Genomic DNA, 22,813 nt, shown 5'->3' with positions numbered 1-22,813 from the left:
TGAAGGATCTCAAAGGGTCCGACATATCGGGGTGCTAGTTTTCCTTTTATGCCGTAACGTTGAACACCTTTCGTAGGAGATACTCGGAGATATACAAAATCTCCTACTTGGAACTGCAGAGGTTTCCTTCTTTGGTCTACATAAACCTTTTGCCTAGATTGGGCTGTCTTAAGGTTGGTTTGAATAACTCTGACCTTATCCTCGGCTTCGACAACTAGGTCTGGTCCAAAGATTTTGCGTTCACCGGTCTCAGACCAACTCAAAGGAGTTCAACATCTGCGACCGTATAACGCTTCAAAAGGTGCCATCTGAAGACTAGATTGATAGCTGTTGTTGTAAGAGAATTCGGCCAAGGCAAGACATTTGTCCCAGCTTGCACCATAATGAATAATACAAGCTCGGAGCATGTCTTCAAGTATTTGATTAACTCGCTCAGTTTGCCCATCTGTCTGGGGATGATATGCAGAGCTTCGAATCAGTTTGGTTCTAAGAGCAGACTGCAATTGTTCCCAGAAACGTGCAATGAATGGTGTCCCTCGATCAAAAATGATGGTCTTGGTAACACCATGTAACCGAACAATTTGATCAAGATAGACTTCAGCATACTTCTTAGCAGAGTAAGTGGTATGCACGGGAAGAAAATGTGCAGTTTTAGTAAGTCTATCAATGATTACCCATATGGAGTCATGTTTTTGAGATGTGTTAGGAAGACCAACAATGAAATCCATACTAGTGTCTTCCCACTTCCATGATGGAATGGGTAGTGGCTGAAGTGTACCAGATGCCTTGAGATGACTGGCTTTGACTCTCTGGCACGTATCACACTCAGATACATATTTGGTGATTTCTCTCCTCATTCGGGTCCACCAAAAATGTTGTCGTAGATCTTGATACATTTTGGTGCTACCAGGATGAATAGAGAATTTAGATAAATGTGCTTCATCAAGGATTTGTTTACGAAGTTGATGGTCTTTAGGTACAACAATACGATTGTTGAACCATAGGACTCCTTGATGATCAGTGTGAAAACACTTGTGTTTAGCTTCTCCCTGAGATAGCTTTAGCTTGATAATTTTGATACCTTCATTACGTGGTTGTGACATGATAATCCTATTTTGAAGAGTAGACTCGATAGATAATAGATTTAGATTTCCTTGAGGAATGATCTCTAGATTGAGTTTTCTCATCTGACTGCAGAGAGTATCACTGAAAGCTATTATGGATAAGCAATGACATTGTGCCTTGCGGCTAAGTGCATCCGCAACCACATTGGCTTTGCCAGGATGGTAGTATACCTCAAGGTCGTAATCTTTGATCAATTCCAACCAACGCCTTTGCCTCATATTCAGGTCAGCTTGGGTAAAGATATATTTGAGGCTCTTATGGTCAGTGTAAATATTACACTTGGCGCCCATAAGATGATGTCTCCAGATCTTGAGAGCATGAATAACTGCTGCCAATTCAAGATCATGGGTTGGGTATTTTTGCTCATGGTTCCAGAGCGCTCTGGATGCATAAGCAATGACCCGGTTGTTTTGCATTGGAACACAACCAAGGCCAGTTTTAGAAGCATCGCAGTAAACATCAAAAGGTTGGGTGTTATCTGGCTGAGCTAGCACCAGAGCGGTTTTTAGAAGTTTTCTCAAGGCATGGAACGCTTCGTCACACTTATCGTCCCATCGATATTTAACTTCTTTCTTAAGTAGCTCAGTCATACGTTTGGCTATCTTGGAGAAGTCTGGAATGAATCGGTGATAGTATCCCGCCAACCCAAGGAAACTTCGGATTTGATGGACTGAAGTTGGAGGCTTCCAATCCATAACTTCCTAGACTTTGGTTGGATCAACCGATATGCCTTCACTAGAGATAGTGTGTCCCAAAAATTTCACACTATCCAGCCAAAATTCACATTTCGAGAATTTGGCGTAAAGGCGATGATCGCGTAGTCGTTGAAGAATGATACGTATGTGATTGGCATGGTCTTCATTAGTCTTGGAATATATTAGAATATCATCAATGAAGACCACGACAAATTTATCAAGTTCCGGCATAAAGACTGAATTCATGAGATACATGAAATATGCCGGTGCGTTAGTAAGCCCAAATGACATAACCAGATATTTATATAATCCATATCTGGTCGAAAATCCGTTTTTGGAATGTCACAAGGCTTGATCTTAATCTGATGATAGCCAGAGCATAAGTCAATCTTAGAGAAGACCTTAGCTCCAGCTAGTTGATCGAACAAAATATCAATGCAGGGAAGAGGGTACTTATTTTTGATAGTGACCGCATTGAGTGGACGATAATCAACACATAACCTTAGGCTATTGTCCTTCTTCTTGACAAAGAGAGCGGGACAACCCCAAGTTGAAGCACTTGGGCGTATGAAACCTTTATCAAGAAGATCTTGAAGTTGGATCTTTAACTTAGCCAACTCATTTGGAGGCATACGATATAACCTCTTTGAAATAGGAGCAGTGCCAGGTTGAAGTTCAATGATGAACTCGATGTCTCTGTCTGGTGGTATTCCATGTAAATCATCTGGAAAGACATCGGGAAACTCACAAACTACAGGAATATCCTTTACTTTGATGTTGGGGATGGCATAAGTGCAAGAATATAGATACTCCTGCTGAGGTAGATAGAGGGTAATGGCTCCTTGATATGGTGAATTAATCTCAATAACTCGGGAAGAAATGTCTAGCAGTACTCTATGTTCAGTTATCCAATTCGTCCCAAGTATAACATCAATACCCTCTAAGTTTAGCAATACCAAATTAGTTTTAATCACTTGGCTGCCTAACCGAATTGGCACACTTTTAACCATTTGGTTAGAGGTAATCTTTCCTCCAGGGGTAGAAATCATATATGATCCCTGGGTAGGACAAAGATCAAGACCTATTCGGGTACCACAGTTGTTACTAATAAAACTATGAGTTGCTCCAGAATCAAATAATGTAACAACTGGTTGGTGATGGATAGAGAATGTACCCGACATGATGGGGGCTCCGTCTGGAAGTTCTGCAAGAGTGGTGAAGTTAATTCGCCCTTGCCGGACTTGCATCGTCGACCTCTTGCTCTTGTTCTGGTTACCTTGATTGGAGCTCTGCCCTTGGTTAGGTTTCTTGGGCCGCGGACAATCTCTGATAAAATGATTCGTACTCCCACAATTGAAACAGCGATAATTGCTGCCTTTCTGTGGGACTTGCTGCACATTTGGCCTTGGGCCAAATTGTTGTGATTGTTGCGGAGGTATGGAAGGTCTATACCTTCCTTGTTGTTGGGGCGGCCTGAAAACCAGTCTGCCAAATGAGGCGTTCCTCTGTGGCGCTCGGATCTGTGTGTTGGGAACAACCCGATACCTCAGTGGTTGAGCATTCGAAGGTCCAGTAGAGATCTTTCTCTTCTTCTCAGCACGATGTGCCATAATGCAATCCTCCTGGGTTAAGGCCATATTAACCAGCTCACTGAAATTATTAGCCCTAATAAGATTCAGGCGCTCCTTGAGCTTGGTATTAAGGCCACGATGAAAACGATCTTGTTTCTTGGCATCATTGTCTGCATGATAACCTGCATATTGGCACAGATGATTAAAAGTCTGTGCATACTGCAATACTGTGTTAGAACCTTGGGTAAGTGCCAGGAATTCGTTCAACTTTCGCTCCAGCAATCCTTCGGGAATGTAATGTGCCCTGAAGGCAGTCCAAAATTCATCCCAGGATATGACATGTCCCGCGGGCTGCATGGCGTAGAAATTATCCCACCATATACGAGCAGCACCGCGAAGTTGTTGGGCAGCAAAAGAAGCTTTACTCGAGTCCACACAAGGTATAGTCAAGAGGGCGAACTTCGATTCGATGATATGGAGCCAGGCATCCACGTTCAAAGGTTCTTCAGCCTTACTGAAAAATGGAGGTTGGGTACTGAGAAAGTCCTGATAGCTAGCCACTGGAGGATTGAGGTCGTCACGACCTCCTCGGAACTGTTGACATTGCTGGTTTTGCTGTGCTTGTACCAGCAGATTGAGGAGTTCTGTTTGCCGCGCCATCACCTCGGCTAGGTTGGGAGGTGGTGGTGGCGATTGTTGAGACCCACTGGCTTGTTCTGCTCGGAAGCCCTCCGGTGTTCCACGCGTGGCTCCAACCATCTGAAATAAAGGAGACGTCCGTTATTAACCACATGACCACGCGTGGCTCCAACCATCTGAAATAAAGGAGACGTCCGTTATTAACCACATGACCTTACTCCCAATTTCAGAAGATACAATATTCAAATAAACAATGCACATATTCCATTCAATCATCTCATTTCAGAACATAAAGATAGGGAACAAAAGGATAAAATACAAGGCTTATATTACAACGCAGATTTTGATGGTTCTCCACATCATACATCCAAAGGATCCATACACAAGCCATCTATGTTACAACAAATGGCGCAAGGTCTAAGTAAGCTACGTACTATCTAAGGCATTACACTTCTCACAGGTTACATCTAAAAAGTTGACGATTTGACAACTAGAAATCGTCGAAGTTGCCCACAGAAGACTGACTGCCAGAAGAAGAATGGTGGGGACTAAGAACAGGGTCCTCATGCTCGGAGTCAAGCTCTGAGACTCCCTCAATCTCCTCTGGATCTTCTTCTTCGGCCTCAGGTACTGCAGGTGCGACGGGTGGTATTGGTGGCTGCTGCAGCTCTTCAAGATGAGCCTGAGCATCATCAGCCTCAAGGATCAGATCATGGATTTGTTCCTGAAGAAACTCAATGATGGTGTTGCGCTGAGTGATTATATGATCACTCTCGTTGATCTGATCTTCTCGGTGAAGGATGGTCTCATCCCGTGCTGCGATGATCTCATCCTTCTGAGTCACCAAGGCTCGAAGTTGATCAACTTGAGTGATTTGTCTATCAGCCTCCCTATAGTGACTTCGCGCAGCATTGATCAACTGACCCATTTCACAACGTAGTAGCAGTTGATAGTGATACTGCACATTCATAAACCGCATCATACCTCGAAGTGCTTCTTCCGTTGGACCTTCCAATTTTTGACTCTCAGGGACTACCCCGAGATTCCATTCTGGCTCGTTGGGATTTGTCGTAGAAAATAAACCAATGGGCTGTCCTGCGACTTCCCTGGGATGCTGATTACAGAAAAGATAGATTGCTTCTAGTGCTGCTCCTTCAATGGTATCAACTATTCGATAGCCCATCATGTTAACTTCAATGGGCTGCCATTGTGAACGAAAAGGATGTTGAGGAATGGTCATTTTGACTCGAGCTCGATGAACGCCTTCTTCTTGATATTCAACTGCATCATACTGTGGAGGCTCTGTATAGCAGAATGACCTTAAAGATTCCCAAAGTAAACGAGGAAAACCCTCCCAGTGCAGGGCATTTGTATGGAGATGCCCAGCCGGATCCCAAAAGACATTAGGAGGGGCTGCCATCTACAACAAGAATGCAAATGGTAAATCACAAGATAAATGGAACGAGATACTCAATTCTGACAACAGCAAAGACCAGAAATCAGATGGATGCCTAAGGTACTCAAGATACCCAACTTAGAACTACCATAAGAATCCTATCAACCCAATCTGGAGATAAACAACACACTATTCATCCTTAACAGAATTAAACATACACTACATTCTTTTGTTTGACAATGTATTATGCATGCACGTACTATTCGTTCCCTCAACCAAAAACAACTGCCGAATATGTTCGGACTTACGTGATTAATTTCGGTGGCAAAACACATACGACACTCCCTAATAACTAGTCGATAAATCCTACTCGTCCTAACCTCTTAATCGTGGTTTGTGTACCTGCAGAAGACTATAATATATATCCAATTAACCTTTCATGCCAGCATGTCATGAAAGTGTCCCCAATCATTACTGTTCACTATAGAAACAAGATCTGTACCATTACCGCCGTACAGACAACGTTAACATACGTTATCGAAACAACGTATTCACGGGGGTACCGCAACATGCGGGGGTATGAACAGCGATCGCCATACCCTGCGCCGAACCATATACTCCCAATATAATCAACCGAAGTTGGTATATTGGCAGCATCTCAAGTAGGCCACTGCTTGAGAAACAGCGTTCGGTTCGCATCACCGACGGGAAGGCTAACTCCCCAGATAGCTGAGGATCCTTACCTCCTTACCTCACCATCGAAGGTGTCGTTATAGAAAGTAAAGTTGGGTTGTGCATGAATTTAAGTTTTGACAGAAAAGTATTGCTGGTAGTTAGAGTTATATATATACTATAGCCACCTCTAATTCCCTTAAACATCACCCTAGGGCTTTACGTACTAAGCACAACCTAAACGAATCCAACGTAATTTTGCAATATACTTGGTCAATCAAATTTTATACTAAAAGTATTTTTAAGGCATGTCACACCTCTAGTGTACACTTGTTAGCTCTGATACCAGCTGTGGCAGAACCAACCTGAATTACACCGGCTCAAGTACGCGAGTCCACTCTTGCAGGCTCCAACGTGCTTCAAACGGTATAATCCTTTGGCCTGTCGGGTAACGTCCCGATAAACCACCGATTGCAGGATCAAACAAGGTACCTCGCATGAAGACGAGTCCAGAGATACGAGAGCCATCACATTTTACATCATAGGCAAAGATATTCCATGAGAGTTTAAAAGTAACATCAGTTTCCAACTGATGGCAATTATTACAAAACAGTCTTAAGTTTCAAGTAATAGCAGCGGAGTTTATAACACGGGCACTATACATGTCGCCAGCTCAGATATCATGCTAGCCCTGGCATGATATCACTTGGAGGGGTCTGCGTTGGCCGGGGACGGGTCCCACTCCACGGACCAACCATCAGGCAGAGGGTAGGGCCACGGTACAGGCAGAGCTAAGTCGTCAGAAGGATTACCTGAGCAAAAATTCACAAGGCAAGACTGAGTATTCTAATACTCAGCAAGGCTTACCCGTTCATGGTATACTTAGCCATATAGCTAGACTTATGACGGTTTTTCGGGTTTTGGGTAAAGTTTTCAGCTGAAAAGCAACAAAGAGTAGATCCTTAATGTCAACTTTTAGCTTTCAAGTTCTATGTGATTATTCATTCTAGGTAAGCACCTATAGCTATTCAAGCATGGTAGAATCTTTAGCCAAACATCATCTTTGGTAAACACAAAGTTGCTCTTGTTACTCTATGTGGTAAAGGGATCAAGCAGTCTCAATCTCCGCGAGAAACGGACGATTCTTTAATCGAATTTCAGCCTTGCAAGGTAAACCTAACTCACACGCTTGGAACATCCAACGATTGTTCCAAAGCAACCATTTGCCTTTCATTCCGACTCGTGGATCAGATCCACCACAAGCGACTGCAGGACCATACGCACATCCAATGTGCAGGACGTACGCCTGTAGAGTGACTACACGGCCGTACTCCTGGTTGCCCGGCAACAAGTATTCCTACACGTCGAAACGAGTAATAGGAAGAACCAAAATACGAGTGGTGGGAGGTATGTCCACTCCTCGGGCCGATTGGTTACTAGGCTTACCGCTTACCATATTTCGCGGTATGTGGCTAGTACTTTCAAACGCTTAACCACCGCTACCACACACTGCGACCTTATCAAATTCATCAACACAGATGGGGTATCAACTCAACCATGATACCTCACATAAATCCCATCGGTCATCCTTATAGTGATTACAGGAATGTAAACATGACAATTCCTATATCGCGCGAGTGATAGGAAATCACCCGACTTCTACCGGCCGTATTAGCAGAGCAGCTATTCGGACTCAAGTGCTAGTATCCAATACATTGGTTCCTAGGAAAATGTGGCTATGGTATCTCATACAATTCCTAAGAACGTAATGCAAAGATAGATATAAATAATATATGTTGCAGTGTAAAAAAAATAGGGGTCACGTCCGGGGCTTGCCTTCTTGCGTGGGGTTGGGGGCAGAAGTGTCAAAGTTTTCCGAACTTTGGTTCGGAGCTTCAGTTAAACTTTCGACGGCATTCTCGGGGTCTTCAGGAACTTCTACGACTTGATCCGAGATCAGTTCGTAATCACCGTCGGCGAGAGTAGTCGGATCTACATGATATGCAAAGATGTAAATTAAGGGATGCATATTCTTTTATTTTATTTCATGATAAAGTTGCAATCCAAGCAGTTAACACATATGAACTCATGAAACAAAAGGGGGTTTAGTCTTGAGTTATCATTTATATTTAAATCATGATTATAGTATTGGATTTATTGAAAACAGAAACTAAAACAATTGAATTTGAATTCAAATTTCAAGTTTAAATTTAAATCTTAGGCAAATATAATTATAATATGTAGAAGTTATGTATAAAATACCTCTTAACGTTAGATTTAAAATAGATGCAAAAGTATTTAGTTTGAAACTAAACTTCATTAATAAAAGTTGTAGGGTTTGAAATCTAGTTTCCAACAAAATTAGTTTTGCAATTTTTGGATTTTTCTAAAGTTTTCTATGAATTTTACAAGACAGCAGCATCAATCACATGAAATAACAGCAGACTTAGGGGGGTCTGCGGTATTTTGCGCCTGGGTCCCTGGAATAAGATTCCTATTCACAGATGTGCCCCTGCCCGACCACGACGGTGACCGGCCGATCGGCTCAAGCACGTTCTCGCCGGCGGCGAGCTTTCCGGCGGGGTGGGGCTGACCGAGCATGACCTACGGAGCCTTGGGAGTGGTTTGGGAGGGAGTGTGCTCGACGGGCAGCGGTGGAACACGGCCGGCGACGGGGAAGTGCGGCGGCCGTGTCGGGTCACCGGCGTTCCCGACGAAGGGCCGGTGAACACAAGCAAGGAAGGTGCGCAAGAGCACCAGTAGGCTACGGGGAATCGACTTGTGTACCTGGATGGGCTGGAGATCAAGCGGAAGGAGCTGTCGACGGTGAGGTCGAGCTCGGGCGGCTCCGGTGAGAGGCGGCTCGAGGTGAGAGCAATTCCGGCGGAGGAAGGCCGGGGGCTGGATCGGATCAGCTCGGGGAGCTAGGGGAGAAGGTGGGGAAGCGGTTGGCCGAGGGAATTTGGGCGGGGTGGTGCGGTTGAGGAGAATTCCGGCGAGGAGAAGCGGTGGCGGCTCGGTGTCACGAGGAGGAAGAAGAGGCAAAGCAGCCGGGGAGAGGGGGTTCGGTCGGGTTTTGTAGCAGCGCACGGCCTGTAGAAGAGAGGGAGAGGGAGAGAGAGAGAGGGGGTGGTCACGGCCGAGCCCAGGACGGCGGGCGGCGAGGTGGCGACCGGCGGTGCTTGGGGAGGCCGTGGCGAGCGCGCGAGGCAGGACAGCAAGGCTAGGCTAGAGCGGCGGGCAAGGTCGGGGTGACGCGTGGGGAGGGGCGGCAGCAGGAGGTGGACGGCGGCGACGGTGGCAGAGCGGCGGCCAGGGGGAGAGCTCTGCGCCAGCGGCAGAAGGGGAAGCAGAGGAGCAGAAGGGGCTCAGAGGAAGAAAGGAGGAGAAAAAGTCCAAGGGCTCATGTGGAAAATTGAAAAGATCCAGGGACTTCCCTATAAAGTAAAATTCCCCGTTGATCTAAAGCTCTAATGAGAAAGTGCCCAAAATAAAAGTTGTAGAGTTTTTCAAGCTCTACAAAAATGCTTTAGGGCTCAAGTTCAAAAACTCAAAGTTTGCAGCTTTACATGATAGGTTTTGAATAAAGGTGAAATTTAAATTACCTTTGTCCTTACCAAAGTGAATTTGATCAAATTTTAAACACATTTGCAAAAGTTCATGGAAAGTCATGATGAATTGTACTCTTACATGTTAGCCCTCAAGTAAACATGAAAATTACTTTTACACATCAGCTATTTTACATAAAAGCCCTATGGTTTTTGTTTTAATCACACATAGGTCCCTATCTTCACACAAAAACCCATTTTTCTTAAGATTTAGCCTATCTTTTACACTTTCCTTCCTATAGTGATATAAATTTAACACTTAGTATTATTTTTATCCTAGGTTTCAAAGCTATCTTCCATTCCACCCAATTACAGGGCTTGCTTGGATTTGCTGCTTGCGACGGAAAACAAACGGAGATAAAGGAGAGCAAGGTGCTTGCTTCGTCGAGAAGGAGGAACAGACGAGAGGGCAGCAGCGGCGGCACAGCTGTGACGGAGGCGGCAGCACGGCGGTGGCAGAGCTCACAGAAAAGAAACAGAAGAGGAAGCAAAGTGTGATGCATCCAGGGACTTTTCTGCAATTACAGAAAATACAGGGACCTCATTGTAAACCAAGTTTTCCCACTATTCTAGAGTTCAAATGAAAAAGTGTTTAACATAAAAGTTGTGTAACTTTTCAAATACTACAACTTTGTTTTAGAGTTTAAATTCAAAAACTCAAAGAATGAAGTGTTACTTTAAAACCTTGGACTAAAATCAAAATTATAATGTTTTTGTTCTAAAGGGTGTAAATTTCATAATATTTAGGACCTAAATGCAAGCATTTATGATATGTCATGATGACTTGACCTATTTATGACATGTCATGATGACTTGACCTATTTATGACATGTCATAATATCTGGATAGACATATCATGATGACTGGATAGACATGTCATGATGACTCTCACCTTTTTACACTTTAGCCCTTAGTAACTTTGAAAATTACTTTTATAATTCCACTACTTGCATAAAAGGACTTGTACTTTTGTAAAATTATATAAATACCCTTATTTCCACAACTTTACTCAAATTTTTACACAATTCAACACATACATTTCAAATGAAACTTTTGGATAAATACATATTATTTATTATTTTATTATTATATTATTATTATATTTTTTTTCAGGGGATAAAGTAAGAAAAACGTGTTTACAAAACCACCCTTCACCTATTTTGAAGTTACCTCTTATCCAATTACATTTTGCAAAAACAACCCTAGGTTTTTCCGTAATTATAAAAATACCCTTTTTACTTGTATTTAAGTTTTTAAAAGCTTCACATAAACACACACAAGCTTTACACTAACAAGCATGTACTTCACGCTAACAAATAATGTTCCTAGTTTACAAGTACATGAACTGTCACAATTCAGGTAATCCCCCTAAGGTCTCTACTCTGCCTATGCCATGGCCTTACACTCTGCCCGATGGTTGGTCCGTAGAGTGGGACCCGTCCCCGGCCAACACTGATCCTACCGAGTGATATCATGCCAGGGCTTAGCATGATATCCGTACTGGCGACGTGTACAGTGGTTGTGGTATAAATTCCACTGCCATAAACTTGAAAACTTGAACCGGTCTGTAATAAATCCTATCAGTTTGGAACTGATATTACTTTTTGACAACTCATGTAATATAAATGCCTGTGATATAAAATATGACGGTGATTCTATCTCTGGACTCGCCCTCGTGCGAGGTAACTTGTTTGATCCTGCATCGGTGGTTTATCGGGACGTTACCCGACAGGCCAAGGGATTGCACCGTTTGAAGTACGTTGGAGCCCTTGGGAGTGGACTTGCGCACTTGAGCCGGTGTAATTCAGGTTGGTTTTGCCACAGCTGATATCAGAGCTAACAAGTGTACACTAGAGATATGAAATGCCTTAAAAATGTTTCTAGTATAAAATTTGACCAACAAAGTATTTTGCAAAACTACGTTGGACTCATTAAGGATTGTGCTTAGTACGTAAAGCCCTAGGGTGATGTTTATTAAGAGAATTAGAGGTGGCCATAGTATATATATATAACTCTAACTCCCAGCATTACTTTTCTATCAAAATTTAAATTTATGCACAATTCAACTTTACATTCTGTAACAACACCTTCAATGGTAAGGTAAGAAGGTAAGGATCCTCAGCTAACTGGGGAGTTAGCCTTCCTGTCGGTGATGCGAACCGAACGCTGTTTCTCAAGCAGTGGCCTACTTGAGATGCTGCCAATATATCGACTTAGATTGAATATATTGGGAGTATATGGTTCGGCGCAGGGTATGGCGATCGCTGTTCATACCCCCACATTTTGTGGTACCCCCGTGAATACGTTGTTTTGATGACGTATGTTAACATTGTCTGTACGGCGGTAATTATACAGATACTGTTTCTATAGTGAACAGTAATGATTAGGGACACTTTTATGACATGCTGGCATGAAAGGTTCATTTAATATATTATGGTTTTCTGCAGGTACACTAACCACGACTAAGAGGCTAATACGGATAGGACTTATCGACTAGTTATTAGTGAGAGACGTATGTATTGTGCCACCGAAACTAACCACGCAAGTCCGAAGATATTCGGCAGTTATTTTGGTTGTAAGGTCGAATAATACGTGCATGCATAACCCATTAACAAACAAAATGAGTGCTTGAATATGTTGTTCTTTTAAGGACAGGCAAAGTGTTGTTTATCTTTAGTGTGGTTTCAATAGAATCCTTGTGGTAGCCTTAGTTGAGTACTTTAAATATTCATCTGATTTCTAGCCTTGCTGTTACCAGAATCGATTGTCTTGTTCTATTTACCTTGTGAGTTCTCAGCAGGGTAAGTGAATCTCATCATCTAAATTCTTGTTTCAGATGGCCGCTCCTTCGAACGTCTATTGGGATCAGGCAGGGCATCTTCATACTAATGCCTTGCACTGGGAGGGTTTTCCCCATCTCTTATGGGAATCACTCAGTTTATTCTTCTACACCGAGCCTCCCCAGTACGATGGAGTGGAGTATAGGGAGGAAGGTGTGCCGCGGTGCAGAGTCATAATGACTATTCCTCAGCACCCTTTCCATTCTCAGTGGCACCCCATCGAGGTCGATGTGGTTGGCTATCGTCTTGTCGACACCATCGCGACTGCTGCTCTTGGGGCCATTCATATCTTCTGCAGCCAACATCCCATGGAGGTTGCCGGGCATCCCATCAGTCTATTCCCTGCTATAGACTCCAGTGATCCTGAGTGGAATTTCAGGATAGCCCATTATGGCCATATGTTGGGAGATTCAGCCAAGGAAACGATCTGTGATATCATCAGGTTTATGAATGTTCAACACCATTATCAGATCTTGTTGCGTCGCAGCATGGGTCAGTTAACTGGTGTAGCTCAAGGTCACTACCGAAATGCTGACCGGCAAGTCACCCAGATAGTGGAGCTTCAAGCCTTGGTTACTGAGAAGGAGGAGCTCATTGCAGCAAGGGACGAGACCATTCTTCATCAGGAGGATCAGATCAATGAAAGTGATACAATAATCACTCAGCATAACACAATCATTGAATTCCTCCAGGAACAAATCCACGACCTGATCCTTGAGGCTGACGATGCCCATGCTCACATTGAAGAACTACAGCAGCAACGAGTACCCCCTGCTGCACCCGTAGTACCTGAAGGTGGAGAAGAAGACCCAGAGGAAATCGAGGGAGTTTCAGATCTCGACTCCGAGCATGGAGATCCAGAACCCAACCCTCAGCCAGATTACTCTTCTTTCGGCAGTCAGTCTTCTGTAGGCAATGTCGACGATTTCTAGTTTGTTCAGATCGTCGACTCTTTAGATGTAACCAGTGTAAAGTGTAGTGACTTAGGTAGTAATTAGCTTACCTAGCCCTGGTGCCATTTGTTGTAATATAGATGGCCTGTGTACGGACCCTTCTGATGTACGGTGTTAAGGACGACCAGAATCTGCGATGTAATCTAAGCTTTGTGTTTTATCAACTTGTTCAATATCTTTACTTCTAAAATAAGTTGGTTGAATGGAATATGTGAATTACATATCTGAGTAGTGATATATCTTCTAAAAATGGGAGTAAGGCTAGGTGGTTAATAATGGACATCTCCTTAGTTTCAGATGGTTGGAGCCACGCGCGGAACCCCGGAAGGTTTCCGGGCAGATCAGTCCAGCGGTTCCCAACAACCACCACCGCCACCTCCAAATCTAGCCGAGGTTATGGCTCGGCAGACCGAACTTCTTAATCTGCTAGTACAGGTACAGCAGAATTAACAACGCCAGCAATCACGAGGAGGTCGTGATGATCCTCACCCTCAGGTGGCAAACTACCAAGATTTCTTCAGTACTCAGCCCCCGCTATTCAGCAAAGTTGAGGAGCCCCTTTGTGGCAGAACCACCTAAATTATTCCGGCTCAAGTGCGCTAGTCATCGCTATACAGCCAATACTAACTCAACGCACTTCAAATGGAACAACTCATTGGTCTGTCGGGTCTCCGCCCCAATGCAACCACGGTTCAACAGGATCGAAGCAGGTTTACCTCGCACGAAGGCGAGTTTATAGTCGCACAACAGCTCATCAACTTTTAATTCATAGAGTACTAAACCTTATTACAAGCCGGTTTAAACTTAAAGTAATAAACAAACATTGTTTAAAACGACAAGCCGAACATGCTTGTCAAGTTCATAGCGGAAGAGAAATTAACACGCGACTACACACGTCGCGAAGGTTGACACCATGCTTAGCCTGAAGTATGGCATCATTCAGGAGGGTCACTGCCAGCCTGGGACGGATCCCACTCCACGGACCAGCCAAACGGAATAGAAGTTGGCCATGCGGGACCATCCGTGGGATTTTCAAAGGTCATACCTGAAAATTAGACTAGCAAGACTGAGTATGCTAATACTCAGCAAGGCTTACCCGGGATTAGAGTATACTTTGCCCATAACTAAACTCAAGAAGGCTTCAAATGGTTCTGGGTTTAATTTCAGCTAAAAAGCAACAAAGAGTATGAGCTAACTTTCATATTTTAGCTTTCAGATTCTAATTTCATTAACCATGCTAGGTAAGCACCTATTCTAGACAAGCAAGGTAGAGATTATCATCCATCAAGATTATTCCAACAATAGTTGCTGTTATTACTCTATGTGGCAGAAGGAATAAGCAGTCCCAATCTCCGCAAGAAACGGACAATTCCTGAATCGAATTTCAACCCTTGCAAGGTAAACCTAACTCACACGCTTGGAACATCCAATGATCGTTCCAAAGCAACCGTTCCCCTCATATTCCGGGTTATGGATCAGGGCCACCACAAGCGACTGCAGGACCGTATGCACACCAATTGTGCAGGACGTACGTCTGTAGCGCGACTACATGATCGTACTCCTATCTACTACGAAGAACATACTCCCACATGTCGGTGCGTGTGTACAACAAACCAATATATCGAGTGGTGGGAATAAGTCCTTTTGCCGGGCCAATCAGGTACTAGGCTTACCGCTTTACCATATTTCGCGGCATGTGGCTAGTACTTTCAAACGATTAGCCACCACTACCACACACTGCGACCTTAACAACTTTTAACAACACAGATGGGGTAACCTTCTGAGTCATGGTACTGTACATGACCCCATCCATGATCCTTATAGTAACTGCAGAATAGTAAACATTCAACTCTTATATCGCGCGAGTGACAGGAAATCACCCGACTTCTGCCGGTCCTATTAACAGAGCATCTACTCGATATGGACTCAGGAGCAATACATGGGTTCCTAGGATTCATGCCTCTAGGGTTCCATTTCAACTCCTAGACTTAATGCAAGATATAATATATAAGTGTAAAATTGTAGTAAATTAAAATACTGGGTTATGCACCGGGGCTTGCCTTCTTGAGCGGGGCTAGGGTCAGTGGTGTCAGAGACTTCCGAACTTTGGTTTGGGGCTTTAGTCAATATCTCGGCGATGCTCGCAGGATCTTCAGAAAATCCAAGCTCGAGTTCCTGAACCAGCTCGTAGATTCCGTCGTCGAGTGTTGCTGACTCTACATGATATGCAATGATTTAAGTGAGATGGTTCTTGAGTTAAGGATTTTACTTCACAATAAAGTTGCAATCCAATAAATTAAGAAACATAAACTCACGAAACAAGGGGGTTTGGATCCAAAGCTACTATTTGCACTTAATTTATGGTTATATTAATGGAATTACTTTCAAGTAATTTGACAAGTTTGATTTTTATTTTAAAAACCATAAAGGTTCTGACCTTGAATTTTTGTGGATAAGCTTATTTCTAGTGGATAGGCTCACTATGAATTTTTCATAATTTTCTGAAAACAAAAACTAAAACATTTGAATTATAATTCAAATTTCAAGTTTAAATTTAAATCCTGAGTAAACAGAACTATAAATTCTTGAAAATTTAATTATGAACTAATTATCAACAATTAGGTGATGGTAAAAAGATCTAAATATAAAAGCCTCAGGAACATGCTTAAATAAATTCAAACTACTCCAAATTTGATTTGCAAAAGTTTAAAATAACTTAAACTACAAAGTAGTACTAAGCATCAAATTTTTACACAAGCTTACTCATGACCTAAACAGGCTACCAAACAAAAATCACAAGAAAATAAGCTTATATGCAAAAGTTATGCCCAAGATACACTTTTTCTAAACTTTTAAATAATTTTGAAAACATTGGGTTTCAAACGAAACTCTATTAATAAAAGTTGTAGAATTTTATTTCTAGTTTCCATCAAAACTAGTTTAATAATTTTTGGAGTTTTCTACAAATTCCTATCAATTTTGCAAGTTGGCTGCTTTGCAAACAAGAAATGACAAAGGAGTTCACAGAGAGGTCCTCGGGTTTTTGTCTAAAGGTCCCTAAAATAGGAAAATAAATTGCAAATAGGTCCTCGCCAGCCCACGACGGTGGCCGGCCGGGCTTTCTGGCGTGTTCTCGCCGGCGGTGAGGTCTTGGGCGGGGAGGAACAGGCCCTACATGACCTACAGGACCTGCTGATCACAATGGTGGGTGATGTGCACAAGAAACAGTGGTGGAGCATGGCTGGCGGCGGCCGTGGCGGCGTGCTCACGTTCCCGGTGAGGGGCCGGCGAACATGGACGGAGGGGGCGCGCATGAGCATCGTGGAAGTGTGGGGGTGCGATTCCAGTACCCAATTTGGTCGGAGATGGGGCGGAAGGGGGTTGTCGACGGTGAGGTGGACCTCGGGCTCCTCCGGCGAGCAGCGGTGCGGGATCGCATCGATTCCGGCCAAGGGAAGCTAGAGGCTCGACCAGAGCGGCTCGAAAGGCTGGCAGGGGAGGAGAGGAAGCTCCTGGGCGCTGGGATTTGGGCGGGGTGGAGCGGCCGCGGGGAATTTTGGTGAGCGCTCGGTGGTCGGCTTAGTGGTCGCGAGGAAGAAGAAAGGGTAAACAGCGGGAAGGAAAGGGCTCGGGTCGGGCTTTATAGGGGAGCATCGCTCTGTAGAAGAGGGGGGGAGAGAGAGAGCAGACGCGCGGCCGGGCTCAGGTCGACGGGCGGCGCCGATGTGCCCCTCAGGCATGCGTGGCGGCCGCTCGGCACCGACGGCTCGACGTGGCAGGGCGAGGGGGAGCCAGCAGAGGCGGCGCAGGCGGTGGGAGGAGCAGCCAGGCGACATGTCGAACGAGAGAGAGCGGCGCTGGGGCAGCTGGGCCTCGGGAGAACGGCCGGCGAGGGCAGCGGTGACGGCGTAGAGAAGAAACAGAGGAGCCGGGGCTGGAGGAGGAAGACGAGGACTGATCTGTGATTTTCCAAAAGTGCAGGGACCTCACTGTAATGTCTTGGTAACTTTCAAACCATAGCTCAAATGAAAATGTGCCCAAAACCAAAAAATGTAGAGTTCAACAAGATCTACAATTTTGCTTTAAGGTTAAGTTTCAAAAGAGTTAAGGGTTTGAAAATAAGTTAAAACTTGGGCAAAAGTTAAATTTCAAAAATATCTCTTTTAACTACCACACTCAAAATGAATCCTAGAGGTAGTTTCACTTCTATCTACGGTTTAAATGCAAGTTCTTGCACTTTTTCAAAACAACCCAAGCAAAGCATGGTTTTACCTCCCATTCTCGCACATTTGCACAAAAGGACCTTTATTAATTATAATTATATAAATTCCCCTTTTTCCTTATCATTTAAATTTTTAAACACACTTTGACAATATTTTGCACACAACTTCATACTAAAATCTAGTGTGTGTCAATACCAAGTACCTAAGTGTCACACCCTTGATGCCGATGCTTGGCTTCGCACCATTGAATCCAAGTTTGCTCTTCTTACGATTCCATGTGCGGACTCTAATAAAGCTCACTTCACTGCCCATCAACTACGTGGTGCTGCCCGTATTTGGTGGGATAATTATTGTGCCATGCAAGCTGATGGCCATGTCATCTCCTGGGAAGAATTTCGGAATGCTTTCAGAACACATCATATACCCGAAGGACTGATGGAGCGGAAATTGAATGAGTTTTTGGCACTCACCCAAGGCACCCACACCGTACTACAATATGTACAGGCTTTTAATCACCTATGCCAATACGCGGGATATCATGCTGATAGTGACACCAAGAAGCAAGATCATTTTCGTCGGGGCTTGGGCACTAAGCTCAAGAAACGCCTAAACCTTGTGAAGGCCAATACCTTTAGTGAGTTGGTTAACATGGCCCTGACCCAGGAAGATTGTATCACAGCACATCGTGCCGAAAAGAAACGAAGAATTTCCACTGGACCCGCGAGTGTTCAACCCTCGCGGTATCGATTTGTTCAGAATGCACCGCCTAGAGCGCCACAGCGGAATGCTCCACTTGGCAGATTGGTTTTTAGGCTGCCTCAACAACAAGGAGGGTATAGACCTCCCGTACCTCCGCAACAGCCGCAACACTTTGGCCCACGGCCAAATATTCAACAAGTCCAACAGAGAAGTAGCACTTATTGCTGTTTCAATTGCGGGAGCGCGGATCACTTCATCAGAGATTGTCCGCGGCCTAGGAAACCTAATCAAGGGCAAAGTTCTAATCAGAATAACCAGAACAAGGGCAAGAGGCTGATGATGCAAGTCCGGCAAGGGCGAATTAACTTCACCACTCTTGCAGAACTTCCGGATGGAGCCCCTGTCATGTCGGGTACATTCTCTATTCATCACAAACCAGTTGTTACATTATTTGATTCAGGAGCAACTCATAGTTTCATTAGTAACAACTGTGGTTCCCGAATAGGACTTGAACTTTGTTCTACCAAGGGGTCATATATGATTTCTACCCCTGGAGGAAAGATTACCTCTAACCAAATGGTTAAAAGTGTGCCAATTCAGTTAGGTAGTAAATTAATCAAAACTGATTTGGTACTGCTAAATTTAGAGGGTGTTGATGTCATATTTGGGAAAAATTGGATGACAGAACATAGAGTACTGCTAGATATCTCTTCCCGAGTTATTGAGATTGATTCACCACATCAAGGAGCCACCACTCTCTACCTGCCTCAGCAAGAGTTTCTTCGCTCTTGTGCCTATGCTATCACAGACATTAAAGTAAAAGATATTCTAGTAGTTTGTGAGTATCCCGATGTCTTTCCAAACGACTTGCCTGGAATGCCACCACACAGAGACATCGAGTTCATTATTGAGCTTCAACCTAGCACCGCCCCTATTTCAAAGAGGCCATATCATATGCCTCCAAATGAGTTGGCCGAGCTAAAAATCCAACTCCAAGATCTTGTTGACAAAGGTTTCATACGCCCAAGTGCTTCACCTTGGGGATGTCCTGCTCTTTTTGTAAAGAAAAAGGACAATAGCTTAAGGCTATGTGTCAATTATCGTCCACTCAATGCGGTTACTATAAAAAATAAGTACCCTCTTCCCTGCATTGACATCTTGTTTGATCAACTCGCTGGAGCTAAGGTCTTTTCTAAGATTGACTTATGCTCTGGTTATCATCAGATCAAAATTAAGCCTAGTGATATTCCAAAAACGGCTTTCTCAATTAGATATGGATTATATGAATATCTGGTTATGTCTTTTGAACTCAGAAATGCACCGGCATATTTCATGTATCTGATGAATTCAGTCTTTATGCCGGAACTCGATAAATTCGTCGTGGTTTTCATCGACGATATTATGATATATTCTAAGACTAAAGAAGATCATGCTAATGATATATGTATTGTTCTTCAACGGTTACGTGATCATCACCTTTACGCCAAATTCTTGAAATGTGAATTCTGGCTGGATAGTGTGAAATTTTTGGGACATACTATCTCCAGTGAAGGCATATCGGTTGATCAAACCAAAGTTCAGGAGGTTATGGATTGGAAGCCTCCAACTTCAGTCCATCAAATCCCAAGTTTCCTTGGATTGGCAGGATACTATCGCCGATTCATTCCAGACTTCTCCAAAATAGCCAAACCCATGACTGAACTACTTAAGAAAGAGGTTAAATTCCGTTGGAACGACAAGTGTGAAGAAGCATTTCACACCTTAAGAAAACTTCTAACAACTGCTCCAGTGCTAGCCCAACCAGATAGCACTCAATCTTTTGATGTATATTGTGATGCTTCCGGAACTGGACTTGGTTGTGTTCTTATGCAAAACAACCGGCGCCCGCGCGGCCGGCCCCCGGGGTCCAAGAACAAGCCCAAGCCGCCCATCTTCGTGACCCGGGACAGCCCTTATGCATCCAGAGCACTCCGGAATCATGAGCAAAACTATCCAACCCATGATCTTGAATTGGCAGCGGTTATTCACGCTCTTAAGATTTAGAGACATCATCTTATGGCCGCCAAGTGTAATATTTACACTGACCATAAGAGCCTCAAATATATCTTTACTCAAGCTGACCTAAATATGAGGCAAAGGCGTTGGTTAGAACTGATCAAAGACTACGATCTTGAGGTGCACTACCATCCTGGTAAGGCCAATGTGGTTGCGGATGCACTAAGCCGCAAGGCATATTGTCATTGCTCATCCATAGAAACTTTCAATGAAACTCTCTACTGTCAGATGAGGAAACTCAATCTGGAAATCATTCCTCAAGGTAGTCTAAATCTATTATCTATCGAACCCACCCTTCAAGATAAAATCATCATGTCACAATTACATGATGAAGGTATCAAAATTATCAAATTGAAGCTATCTCAGGGAGAAGCCAAGTATAGATGCTTCCACACTGATCATCAAGGAGTTCTATGGTTCAACAATCGAATTGTTGTACCTAAAGATCATCAACTTCGTAAACAAATTCTTGATGAAGCACATCTATCCAAGTTTTCTATTCAGCCTGGTAGTACTAAAATGTACCAAGATCTTCGACAAAATTTTTGGTGGACCAGGATGAAAAGAGAAATTGCTAAATATGTATCCGAATGTGATACGTACCAGAGAGTCAAAGCCAGTCATCTTAGAGTATCTGGAACACTCCAACCACTGCCTATTCCATCATGGAAGTGGGGAGACATTAGTATGGATTTTATAGTTGGTCTTCCCAACACATCCCAAAAATATGACTCCATATGGGTAATCATTGATAGACTTACCAAAACTGCTCACTTTCTTTCAGTGCATACCACTTATTCTGCCAAGAAGTATGCCGAAGTCTACCTTGATCAAATTGTTCGATTGCATGGTGTCCCTAAGACCATTATTTCTGATCGAGGGGCACAATTTATTGCCCACTTCTGGGAACAACTGCAGTATGCTCTTGGAACTAAACTAATTCGAAGCTCTGCGTATTATCCACAGATTGATGGACAGACTGAGCGAGTTAACCAAATTCATGAAGATATGCTCCGAGCTTGTATTATTCACTATGGTACAAACTGAGACAAGTGTCTCGCCTTGGCTGAGTTTTCTTACAACAATAGCTACCAGTCCAGTCTTCAAATGGATCCCTTTGAAGCATTATACGGTCGAAGATGTCGAACTCCTTTGAGTTGGTCTGAAACCGGCGAACGCAAAATCTTTGGGCCAGACCTAGTTGTCGAAGCCGAAGATAAGGTCAAGATTATTCAAGCCAACCTCAAAGCAGCCCAATCCAGATAGAAAAGTTATGCAGATCAAAGGAGGAAACCTTTGCAATTCCAATTAGGAGATTTTGTCTATCTCCGAGTATCTCCTACCAAAGGTGTTCAACATTTCGGCATAAAAGGGAAGTTGGCACCCCGATATGTCGGACTATTCGAAATCCTTGAAGTCTGTGGCCCAGTGGCTTACAAAATTCGTCTTCCTTCTCAATTGGCTGCCGTTCATGATATCTTCCATGTCTGTCAACTCAAGAAATGTATCAAAGTACCTACTGAGATCGTTGAAGCACAAGACATTAAGATTGAACCAGATCTATCTTACACTGAACAACCCGTCCAAATCCTTGATACTAAGGAGAGAGTCACCAGAAGAAAGAAGATTAAGATGTATAAGATCTTATGGAATCATCACACCAAAGAAGAAGCGACTTGCAAAACTGAATCTTATCTTCAACGAAATTTCCCAAACTTCCTTCAAGCCAATTCCCAAATCTAATCACCCAATTCCATTCTGCTTCAAAATCTCAGGACGAGATTCTTTTTAGGGGGGAAGGCTGTGACATTCAGGTATTTAGAATTATAAACCCTAGATTTTAGTGTAAAGTGTGCATGTTTTATCTTGTGTATGTGTGTTCAAATTTAAGTGCAAAGGGAAAAGGGTATTTATGTAATTTTGAAAAATTTGGGCCCTTTAGTGTTAATCGGGTAAGAATGGGAGGTAGAATCAACAACATAGGAAGGTTGTGGCACCTTAGGTGTCAAGTTTGTATCACACTAGGAAAGAAATTGTAATAGATATGTTGAATTATATGAAATTTGGGTGTTTATGTGAAAATAAGGACTTAGGTGTGATTAATGCAAAAGTATAGGTCCTTTTATGCAAGATAATTGAAGTATAAAGTAACTTTCAAAGTTTACTTAGGATCAAAATGTAAGAATACAAGTCATCATGACATTACATGAAAACTTGCAATTATGTCCAAAACTGCAAGAAATCTACCTGAGTAAGGACAAAACTTACTTAAATACAACTTTTGTTCAAAATTTAAAATTAAAGCTATGTACTTTGGGTTTTTGAACTTGAACTCTA

Source organism: Panicum hallii, chromosome 6 (assembly GCF_002211085.1).
Source record: "Panicum hallii strain FIL2 chromosome 6, PHallii_v3.1, whole genome shotgun sequence".
NCBI classification, from domain to species: domain Eukaryota; kingdom Viridiplantae; phylum Streptophyta; class Magnoliopsida; order Poales; family Poaceae; genus Panicum; species Panicum hallii.
Note: the sequence above shows the minus strand (reverse complement) of the source record.